Consider the following 12,085-nt stretch of genomic DNA (forward strand, 5'->3'; position numbering starts at 1 on the left):
AAAGTGCACACCCTAAATTAATCTGACATTTGAGAGAGATTACTTACATCCTTTACCATTAAAAAACAAAAAAGGCACTTCCTCAGAGATACCTCATGACACAGTTACAGCTTCTATTGGAGCAGGCACCTGCTAAACAATTTTTTTCAACATTAGGAATGTAAAACTTACAAAACAAAATATTTGCCAAAAAGTATTTCCAAAAATAATAAAAACTGGGGACAATGCAGGCTGTAAGAAGTGTTTTTGATTCACCATACGAGTCTTCTTTTTTGTTATACACAAATTTGAAATTCTTTTTTTTAATCATCAAATGTTAAGATGATTAGCATTGCGTAGAATTAAATCTAAGATAAAAATCAAGGTATTCCACTAGTTTAAAAACTCTGATCGAATATCTTGCTTCTACTTCTGAAAACAATACCAAGGATGAAAAAGACTTGCTTGTTAATCAAGCCATAACTAATTTTCAGAAAGGAATAATTAGTTCCTGCACCTTTAATAGGCTTTCAGAGATTACCTTAAAAATAATTAATCTGCATAAAAAATGGAAAAAGATCTGCAGTTTTCTGATTTGACTATAAAGCTGGTAAGGATCCTGGAAATAATATACTCCAGCCCAACCCTCTCTTCCTTCTATTTCATATATAAGGAAATTATAGAGCCATATAAATTATGTAAGTTATAGAAGCAATTATCTTGCAATTCTCCTCAGAGTATATCACTTAAATCCACATGTCAAAAGCAAAAGTAACAGATGTAAATCTAAATACTAAGATACAGTGCTTGTACATAGTAGTCAGTCAGTGCGTATTTTACCTTGAAAGAAAAGAAGACTGTTTTAGAGATAAAGATATTTACTGGTTCTTTTGGTTCTTATCTCTTTAACTATTGCTAACAAAAATATGATTATTAGATGTATATCAAACAGATGAGGTATATTCACACTCCTCAATAACAAAGGAATCTCTATGTCATGCAGTTAATTAAAGTGGGATATTACCACCACCCAACATTACCATAGTTCACTGACTTCTACATAAATTGCTGTTGGATATGTAGAATACAAATACACTTTTTTAAAAAAATTCTAAAAGTTAAGATATTGACAATAAGAAGCACATAATTTTCCTATTATTTATATCTAATAACTTTGCTAAGTTATGTGCCTCAACATTTACTTCTCAGGTAAACGATAAGAAAAATAACTCAAATATTTTATTCTAATAATGAATAATTCTTAATATTTTAATATGAACTATAACACAGTCTTATATCTTAATATAACACAAAGAGAGTAGGTTTTCTTTATCCTGTTCTTCTATTTACTAAAATACTTTATTATGCCAGAATATAGTTAGGATACCTCTCGTGCCCTTCTAGAGAGAAATGAGAAAACTTGTTTTCTGAAAACAAAAGGAGACAACCATTTTTCGTAAGTTTCTTCTTTATCACTATCACCTTGGAAACAGTCTTTTATTTCTCTCTCAAATATATATGTAATAATGACAAAAACATCAAGAGGAATTAGACATTAAGGATGGTGAAGGTCTGTTAATCTGTCACAAAAGATTATATTAAGTATGCATGTGTTATAAATGTAATTAAATATATCTCAAAGGATGTGAAATGCAAAGACAAATTTTAGGTACTGATCTACAATCAACCATGTTGACTAGTTTCTGTTTAATTATCGCCTCATTAATTGATCAGTAACAACTTGGATTTCAGTTGGATGGTTTTTTTAAAATTCTACATTATTTTGCCCACAGTTTAATTATAGTAGTACTTTCTTTTGGATTGGTGTGAAAAGGTCATTCTCTGCAGATAATACTGTAAATTATATCAGCTGAATGAGTAACTCTAGGTGGATGAGCTTAACATAAGGAGCAACTGAAGCTGCCTTTACTTCACCTACCAAATCTACCAAATCATGGTGGAATCCTGTGTTTTCTACGTAGTATTGTCGATAGAATGCTTGCATCTGAACCTCAGCTCCACACAAGTTACCCAATTATTCATGTCTGTTTCTTCATATGTAAAATCTATTCTCACAGAGTGGTTGAGGAAAGAAGTCAAGCACTTAGAACAGTATCTGGCACACAATAAGTCCTAAATAAATTCTATTTGTCGTTAGTAGTTCAATTTACTGGTACCATGTGCTCTTCCCACAATAATGATTATTCTCAATCTATTTTTCTCCTTTTCCAAGCATACCTGCTTTTGCTTGTTCTTCCATTAATACCTCCTCCATTATTTAGCCTTTTAATTTCATCTGATTTCTATCAGCATTTATTTTGCATTTCATATGTATTTTGGTACCACAGACGTCCCCCGATAAAATCCCATTATCTAAGCTGGTGGTTCACCACCACAGAACCCGCGCATGAACTAAGCAGGCTATGGGACTTTACGACAATGTCTAAGTCTTCCCACTCCTAAATTCCTAACACTGCAATTGTGACGTGCTATTTCTTAATCTTACCTACATTATATAATATCTATCTGTGTCTGTTTAACATTCTAGTACTATCCTTAGACACACAGTTTGTCCTAATATACTATTTCTCCTGGCCCAAAACAAATATATTTGATATTCTGTTTTCCATGTTCCTATCTACCAAAGATTATTCAGAAGTTCTGTCCTCTCTTCTCAGCCTCTGCGGCCTTCAGTGACATTATTCCTTATAGATATACTAAGGTACTTTTTTATCTCTTTATTTACAGTGTAATACCAGTAACATATATTTGACAGTTTTATGTCTGTATCTTAAAATTATAGTAGCAAATTTACTCCCCCAAAATTAGTATACATTTTATGTCCTTAAAACTTTTCATGAGGTACAAATCTAATAACAGAATGTTTTATAAGGATGAACAATAAAATAACTTCTCTCCTTTTTTTTCCTATCATGGTTTATACCAGTTTCTTTGATAGGTAAAGGTCAGATTCATGAACTGACACCCAAGACCTACACATCAAACCCATTCAGTGAATAATCTAACAATCAGTCTTTTACTCTGCAAGTATCCGTTATATCTCAAGGAAGACCCTGGTAAAGATCTGTCTATTAAATTGATTGTAATAAACAATGCACTTGCAAAGAGTCGATAAGGCAGCTTATCAGCTCTATAAACCACTGGCATAACCCTACTGGTAAGTAAGGTTAACAGAGTTACCAATATTCCTTCATTGGTCCTAACAGGAAATAGGAAAAAGGTGCAATCAAGTTCTACCATTCTAATGAATGGCCTGGGAAAGTATTTTTTATGTTGTTCCTTTTCTGTGAAATAAGTTCAAATATACATAATAATTATAGCAATAGTATATCAAGCTTAGATTCCCCAATTGTTAATTTTTTGGTCAGTAAAGAATAAGTGTTATGATGTTTCATTGCCCTTTAATACTCCTAAGTAGGAGGATGCTCTCTGTACACAAGCACAGTACAACCAGCAAAATCAGGAAGTTAATATGGATCCAATATTACTACTGAATCCACAAACCCTATTCAAATATTGCCGATTGCCCCAATAATGACCTTTATGGTATGTCCAGTTTCTAATTTAGGTCCCTGCATTTAGTTGTCAAGCCTCTCTCTCTCTCCCCGCCGCTCCCCACCAGCCTTTTTTTTTTTTGGCAGGTTTTTAAAATAACATTCATTTTTGTCAAGTCTCTTTGGTCTCTGTTCATCTGGAACATTTCCTTGAATTTGTTTTGTCTTTTGTGAGCTTGAACTTTCTGAAGAACAGGGACCAGTTACTTTGCAGAGCATCTCTCAATTTGGGAGAATGCTTCCTCATGTTAATTAATTTTTACCAGGACCACTACAGAAGTGATGTTGTATTTTATTTAGCATCATACCAGGAGACACATGATGTCAACCTGTCCCATTACCAATGAGGTGACTTTGTCATTGATTGAGAAGGTTCCTGCCAAGTTTGTCCACTGTAACATTAAGCAGTTAGTAAATGCATCTAGGTCTGTTTCTATATCTACCTATAAAAAAATCCTGAGTTCACACTGATCTCTCTGATCCAATCCTAGTCTCCCCAATTCTACATTTGTATCTCTCTTCTCTGACAGTGAAAACCAGCTTTCTATTATCCACCTAACAGTAAGTTTGCTACTTTTGTCTTTCTCAGTTTGTCCAACATACACATGTAGCTTCTTCCCTAAATATATTTCAGGTGCTTCAACTTTTAAAAGGTCAACTGATTTGATACTGATGTGAAATTTAAAAAGAAATAGGTTTCTCTTTGGATAAAAAAGGAACAGTGTACTAGATGCCCGATACAGGTTTGCAAATTTAGGACACTGGAAGATCTTCTGCAACACAACAACCGGCCCCCCGACCCCCCGCACCAAAAAAAAAAAAAAAAAAGCATCGATTTGTAGAATATGCTATGGTATCTGCCTTGAAATACTCCAGGTAAATTTTTAAAAGGTGAGCAAGGCTAGGTAAAACAAAACTGGTGCATGGTACTCACTGTACTATTCTCTCAATTTTGTGTATACTTTTAATTTTCCATAAAAAGTTAAAGAAAATAGATCTTCGGGTCAGGCCAACTATTTGGACAGTCCTGCTTGGTACCAAAGAATTCCAGTCCACACTGTCAATTAATCAAGCCAACGTGGCCATAGGGAGAGATGGTTTACAGACTGAGTCATGTCACAAGTGGGGCTGACAAAAGCTGACTCATCCTGAAAAATACTCCATCCACTAAATTTGACTTGCTTGGCCCTTTCTCCTCCCACTATTGCTGACATCTCCCTAGTCTACCCCTCCCCAAATTCTGTTATCAACTACTAGGCTAAATACAAACTCTCTTCCTTTCTTTCTTTTCCTGCTCTCAACCCATCCAAACAGAAAACCTTCCCAAAGCCCTATCACCCGTCTTCTACAATTCTATTTATTTCCACTAACCAGTCAATAATGTGGCTTTATTGTGTCTTATGAGTTTTCTCAGCTCAAAATCTTTCTTGGCTTCTGGTTGCTTAATAAATACAATTTTAACTTCTCAATGTGGCCCTCAAGGTCTTGTAGTACTAATGGTCTCCATCTAGCGAGCTATCGTTCCAATTTTTCTCCCCTCTTTCTCTTACATTCAACAAACGTGCACAGAACCTATTCCCTGATCTTTATTCCCACTATTCCCTAAACTTGGAACAGTCAGCTCAGCCTAACAGATGTCTACCGTCCGTTCATTACCCATGATATTAAGTTCTTTATTGTGTCCGTTTGCTCTTGACTTTCTGCTCCATCCCCCCTGAAGACAGTTACATCATCTGTAGTCCTCCGCTAGACTGGACAGTATCTTCCCTTTTTTTTTTTGAATTTCTATAACATTTTGTATCTCTATGCACTTATCAAATTATGCCTTATGTCACAATCATTAGTGCACTGATCCCAACACCTCCCAACCAACCTCATGAAGGCTGGCTGATGTCTTGTTCCTTCATGTCCCTCATGAAGAGCCTAGCACAGTGCTTTGATGGTGAAGATCGGTGTGTCCTAGATGAGCACCTGTTGTATTAAAAATTATCTAATTTCAGGAGATAGAAAATCTTTTATTTTCATGATTACAGAATTACTGGAAAGCTCCCAAAGCTATGTTTTTAACTTAAATAGCACAACATAAAGCAGATAAAAGCATAATAACTTGCTTTCATACTCTTACTACATGTCATACAGATAAGTGGCTTTTATTTTAGACTGTTGACCACTGACAATATAGTTCTGATTCAAAACACCCAAGACAGCTTTTGGTAAGACCAATAAAGTAACTTCTAAGTAAAAATACGTTTAGTCACAATGTCCTATAAATTGTTGATAATACCTGTATTTAAAAAATCCATATGTGCTTAAAATAGCAGATTACAGTTATCCAACAACATAAAGGACTCCATCGGCCCTCTGATGAAACAAAATCTACAAAGGATGTAGTATTTCAGAGGTGAACACCCCAAACCTTACTCGCAGGTACGCATCCAAGCACATTTAACAGAGGTCATTTAGAGGCAGACAGAGTTTCAAAACAAATTTTAAATGCTATTTAAAATTCTATCCCATTCACTTTCATGTCCACACAAATAAAATCATCCATTCAAATTGTTAGATAAATCCTTTTAATTCTGATGATTACAAAGTAAGACCATTTTATTATTTGTAAAACTATGCTCCCAAACAGAAAGGAGAATAAGCCTTGCACTTCTCCAGGAGCCTTGAAAAAAGGCCAGGGCCAATATAATACATCAGTTCTGATAGCAGTTACTAGACATAATACACCTATCATGGCCATACTAAAAGCTAACAAGAAAAGGGATGAATGGAGAACAATCAAGAATAGTACAGGAGATTAATGAGCAAACAACATTCATTCCTCCAGAGCCACAAACTAAAAAAGAAACACTGAAATTGTTTTTACATTTCAGTTCCTTAGAAAGCTATTAAAAATCTAAAATATTTCAAGCAATGCTACTTTGAAATAAGGATCAACCCAAATCAATCCTCTGTACAGCCCAAAAGCATGGAAAAAGAAGCAACAGCCTAAAAATTTATCTTGGCTTCTCCACTTCTTACCAGTCGAGAATTAACATCTTAAACACCTTCTAAAAAGTTTATGTTTACTTGATTGTAATAAATCTCAAGGGAACTTTGATTAAAAGCAGAGTACAAAATTTATATAAACTACTCATCTATGTAATAACCAGTAGAGAGAAGGAAGGGTGACAGTGACTGTTTTCAGCCCTTAACTTTCAAGCTGAAGCCTCTAGCAAGCTTCTCTCCCTAGACACTTCTTTGCAAAAGGGACCTCTGAGTGCATGAAACAAGACTCAACTCTACTTTTTAACACAGGTAATTCTAAATCATTTGGAGGTGGAGAGGGGACAAAAAACATAGAAATACCTACAGGAGCAAACATAAGGCAAACAAGAGTCACACCATCTCCTAACTCACATAAAGAAAAACACTTTCTTTATGGAAAGTATTTCTACTGAAGGAAAATACATCATTATCTCTAGGACAAAAATGCTAAGATCAAGCATTACACAACCTTACAATTGTTAATACTCTGTGAGGGGTGGTCGTCATACAGACAGAACAGGCACAAAGACCCACCCCAGTGATTAAAAATTCCATCTGGGAGTCATTCCTTTCCATTAAGGAAGTGTCTTTAGAAAGCTCCTGTTATAATCACACTACCTAGAAATTAACTCATTTGTGCATGAGCACACAGATTAGTTTATTAGGTTATATAGCTCTCTCTTTAGATGAGTCACTTTTGATAAAAGGAATCAGGAAAAAATTTTAAAACAGGTATCGGGATGGAACTGGCCAAATACGGAAGACCTTATAATAGTAGGGGGTAAGGTCAGTAAGCATATGAAACCAACCAACAAACAAGCACCCTTCTGTAGTGGAAAATTTCAAACATATGCAGAAACAGCTAGAATAGCTTAATAAACCTCTATGGTTCCATCACCCAAGTTCAAAACTTACCCACTTAAAGCCAATCTTGTTTCATCTATAGCCCCACTGATTTGCCCACCTGCTCCAAGACCATTTAGAAGCAAATCCCAGACTTCTTGTTTCATCCATAAACTCAACGAATATGTTTTATTAAGTTTAGCCTAAAGTACTGACACTCATCAAGCTTTTGGCAAAAAAAAAAAAAAATCAATCAAAAAATTGCTTTAATATTCAGTCATAATGGTTATCTCCTTTTTATTCCACACATATACTTTGGTTTCTTTGAGCCCTGGAAGGCGGGTGGGGAGAGGTGGGAAGTGGGTAATGGAGCAGAGAGCTGTAAAAGGTTACCTGAAAAACAATCAGTAATCACACACACACACTGCATATTATGCTTTCTATAATTTCTGTTCATTGAAGGATGAGGTCAGAATGAAGTGTTCCTGTTAGTCTGGGTCACAAAAGTAATTCAAGATGCATATAAAAATGCTTATTATCATTCAAGTTCTCTAAATCCATTCAACCATTCAGCCCTTTGCTTTCTGATAAGACTGCCAACAACTATGCCAATTAGTGTCAATTGCGATGTTAGATTTTGTAATATTTGCACCTGCCTACCAGTTGGTTTAGTGGGCAGAAAGGACTGATGGTTACAAGTTTCAGCAACACCAAACCCTAACTGTTTTTGTGTTAACATTTGCAAGTCTACAAATTCACCAATCCACTTTAAAAAAAAAAAAAAAAAAAATTTTGCATATTAGCTTCAATAGAGGATTTCTTCTTTTACAGGGAGAGGGCATGTTTAGCCACTACATTATGAACTATAACAGTAATAATAATTTTTAAAATCCTAAAGTTTTATAAGTAGGGACAATGTAATTTATAAGAAACTTAGTGAATTATACATTTACTTCAAAGTTTCACTAATGCTAAATTCACGGATTTCATTTGAACACATGACTAACTTTTTAAAAATCACCTATTCATATTTTGAATGAGATGTTTCTCATTTTAGAACAAGATTTTTGGTGAAAATTTCTCTTTTAGAATTTGTAAGTCAAAAATTAAAGCACATATAAAAGAGCAAAGTATATTTAACATGGAAGAAATCATGAACATCTGGAATTTGATCTTAATGTCTTTCTACTAATTAATGTGTATATTTCATCCTTACTTTTTAAATTTTAAATAATTGTCCCTAATTTAAAAACATGAAATACTTTTGAAATACCCGAAACAAAATACAGTCGTTAATTTATCCTCAGATCAAAATGCTTCACTTTGGTTTATTATAATTAATAACAACACAGTATTTTTTTCAATTTCACAATTGAAGCAAATTGCATGTAGCTGATGAAAGCTACTGGAAGTAATATAGTGGTTAAAGGCAAAGTGCATTACTAAAGAGAAATAAAACTTGCATGTCAATATCTAAAAGTATGGGAGATGTATACAACGTACCACATTCTATCTAGTGTCATTACTTAAACTGCTGCTTTTCCTCACCAATCTATTCTCCAGCTCCAGCAAGCAGGATAAACGGTCACTTTACCTGCCAAATTTGGCACAAAAAAGGACAAGCAACTTCATTAACAGAACAATGCTTTCAATATGATGTTTTTCCTTTTTCCACCCAGCGCCAAGTAGTAGAACAATTCAAATCAAGAAATCTAAGCAAAATTACCTCCTCTTGTTGAAGTTTTACTGCTTGAATAAGCAAATGATACATACAGAGTGCTAGCAAGAATATCCTCCTGGTAAATTAGTATATTTCTTGTATTGCAGCTTAACTCCAAGCTGGTATGCTAAACTCAACAAAAAAGAAACACCTCTCCACTGAGGTAAAGTTCTTAATGTATGGTGTGGCGTGGTGTGGATATGTAATTTAAAACCCAACGGAATAGATGAAACCTAAAATACTTGATTTAGATCCAACTTTAGGTTGCAACATCCATCAGTGTACCTAAAGTAGTAAGTGGAATGAAATGAAACAGATCTTTCTTCAATCTTTGATAAGTTAAACTAATGGAAAACAACACCCACCACCAGCAACCTTGCCAGTCACCACTGCTCTCACACTTCACTGGTGTTTCTGGTAGCCAGCTATAAACAAAATCATAAATTCTTCTAAACTTGCTTTCAAATCTGATCATAAAAACAATAAGCAACAACAATTCCTCTATTAATCAAGCTGGACCTGTATGATTAAAGAGAGATATTTAAGTTAGTTCTCAGGTAGCCATCATTAGATTTTAAAAGCTAATCATAAGTACTTTTTGTCTAATTGGGTGAATTTGCTAGCCACTCACAAGTTTGTCCATGGCTATTTACAACAGAGGATTGTGCTATGTTTAATCTCCAGATGGTTTCCTTACTCTTGTTCCATAAGAAACCATACATTGCACGTCTAAACATACGCAGCATGTTTTATAAAAAGGCAAGTAACAAAATTAGGCAAGCACAATATAAACCCATCATCATGCTGGCATGGCAATAGGCTAAGAGCAAATCCATCCACACAAAATGTACCCAAAGTCATTTGTACTAAATCTTAAAATTTCAAGCAATATCTACCTTTGTGAGATTTAAACACTGAGTTAGAAACAAGAGGCATAATTTATTTTGTAATTCTACCTTAGAAATAAACTGCCTTTAAAAAATAAAACAATACATAGAAAATCCTAAAGATGCCACCAGAAAACTACCAGAACTAATCAATGAATTTGGTAAAGTTGCAGGATACAAAATGTATGCAGAGAAATCTCTTGCATTCCTATACACTAACAATGAAAGATCAGAGAGAGAAATTAAGGAAATAATCCCATTCACCATTGCAACAAAAAGAATAAAATACATAGGAATAAACCTACCTAAGGAGGCAAAAGACCTGTACTTAGAAAACTATAGAACACTGATGAAAGAAATCAAAGATAACATAAACAGATGGAGAGATATACCATGCTCCCAGATTGGACAAATCAATACTGTAAAAATGACTATACTACCCAAAGCAATCTACAGGTTCAATGCAATCCCTATCAAATTACCAAAGGCATTTTTCACAGAACTAGAACAAGAAATTTTACGATTTGTATGGAAACACAAAAGACTCTGAAGAGCCAAAGCAATCTTAAGAAAAATGGAGTTGGAGGAATCAGGCTCCCTGACTTCAGACTATACTACAGAGCTACAGTAATCAGAACAGTATGGTACTGGCACAAAAACAGAAATATAGATCAATGAAAAAGGATAGAAAGCCCAGAGATAAACCCACACACCTTATCTTTGACAAAGGAGGCAAGAATATACAATGGAGAAAAGACAGCCTCTTCAATGAGTGGTGCTGGGAAAAATGGATAGATACATGTAAAAGAATGAAATCAGAACACACCCTAACAGCATACACAAAAATACACTCCTAAATAACATACACAATAATAAACTCCTTAAAGACCTAAATGTAAGGCCAGACACTATAAAACTCTTAGAGGAAAACATAGGGAGAACACTCTATGACATAAATCACAGCAAGATCCTTTCTGACCCACCTCCTAGAGTAAGGGAAATAAAAACAAAAATAAACAAATGGGACCTAATGAAACTTAAAAGCTTTTGCACAGCAAAGGAAACCATAAACAAAATGAAAAGACAACCCTTAGAATGGGAGAAATTATTTGCAAACGAATATTCTGCAACTGACAAAGGATTAATCTCACAAATAGACAAGCAGCTCATGCAGCTCAATATCAAAAAAAACCCAATTCAAAAATGGGCAGAAGACCTAAACAGACATTTCTCCAAAGAAGACATACAGATGGCCAACAAATACATGAAAAGATGCTCAATATCACTAATCATTAGAGAAATGCAAATCAAAACCACAATGAGGTATCGCCTCACACCATTCAGAATGGCCATTGTCAAAAAATCTAGAAACAACAAATGCTGGAGAGAGTGTGGAGAAAAGGGAAACCCTCCTGCACTGCTGGTGGGAATATAAATTGATAGAGCCACTACGGAGAACAGTATGGAGGTTCCTCAAAAAACTAAAAATAGAACTGCCATATGACCCAGCAATCCCACTACTGGGCATATACCCTGAGAAAACCATAATTCAAACAGACACATGCACCCCAGTGTTCACTGCAGCACTATTTACAATAGCCAGGACATGGAAGTAACCTAAATGTCCATCAACAGATGAATGGATAGAGAAGATGTGGCACATATATACAATGGAATATTACTCAGCCATAAAAAGCAACGAAATTGAGTTATCTGTAGTGAGGTGGATGGACCTACAGTCTGTCATACAGAGTGAAGTAAGTCAGAAAAGAGAAAAGCAAATACTGTATGCTAACACATATATATGGAATTTTAAAAAGCGGTACTGATGAACCTAGTGGCAGGGCAGGAATAAAGATGCAGACGTAGAGAACAGACTTGAGGGCACAGGCAGGGAGGGGAGGCTGGGATGAAGTGAGAGTAGTATTGACATTTATACGCTACCAAATGTAAAATGGATGGCTAGTGGGAAGCTGCTGCATAGCACAAAGAGATCAACTCGATGCTTTGTGATGACCTAGAGGGATGGGATAGGGAGGGTGGGAGGG

The 12,085-nt window shown here is 35.0% G+C and overlaps 1 protein-coding gene across 3 annotated transcripts in view; it reads right to left on the reverse strand.

Moving 5' to 3' along the window:
• The window catches only part of PCCA (propionyl-CoA carboxylase subunit alpha), a 357,444-nt gene that overhangs the window by 91,753 nt on the left and 253,606 nt on the right, over nucleotides 1-12,085 (reverse strand). The gene's annotated exons all lie outside the window — the stretch shown is intronic.

Source organism: Aethalodelphis obliquidens, unplaced genomic scaffold (genome assembly GCF_003676395.1).
Source record: "Aethalodelphis obliquidens isolate GAN/ISIS:26980383/991018 unplaced genomic scaffold, ASM367639v1 scaffold15, whole genome shotgun sequence".
Classification (NCBI taxonomy): Eukaryota; Metazoa; Chordata; class Mammalia; order Artiodactyla; family Delphinidae; genus Aethalodelphis; species Aethalodelphis obliquidens.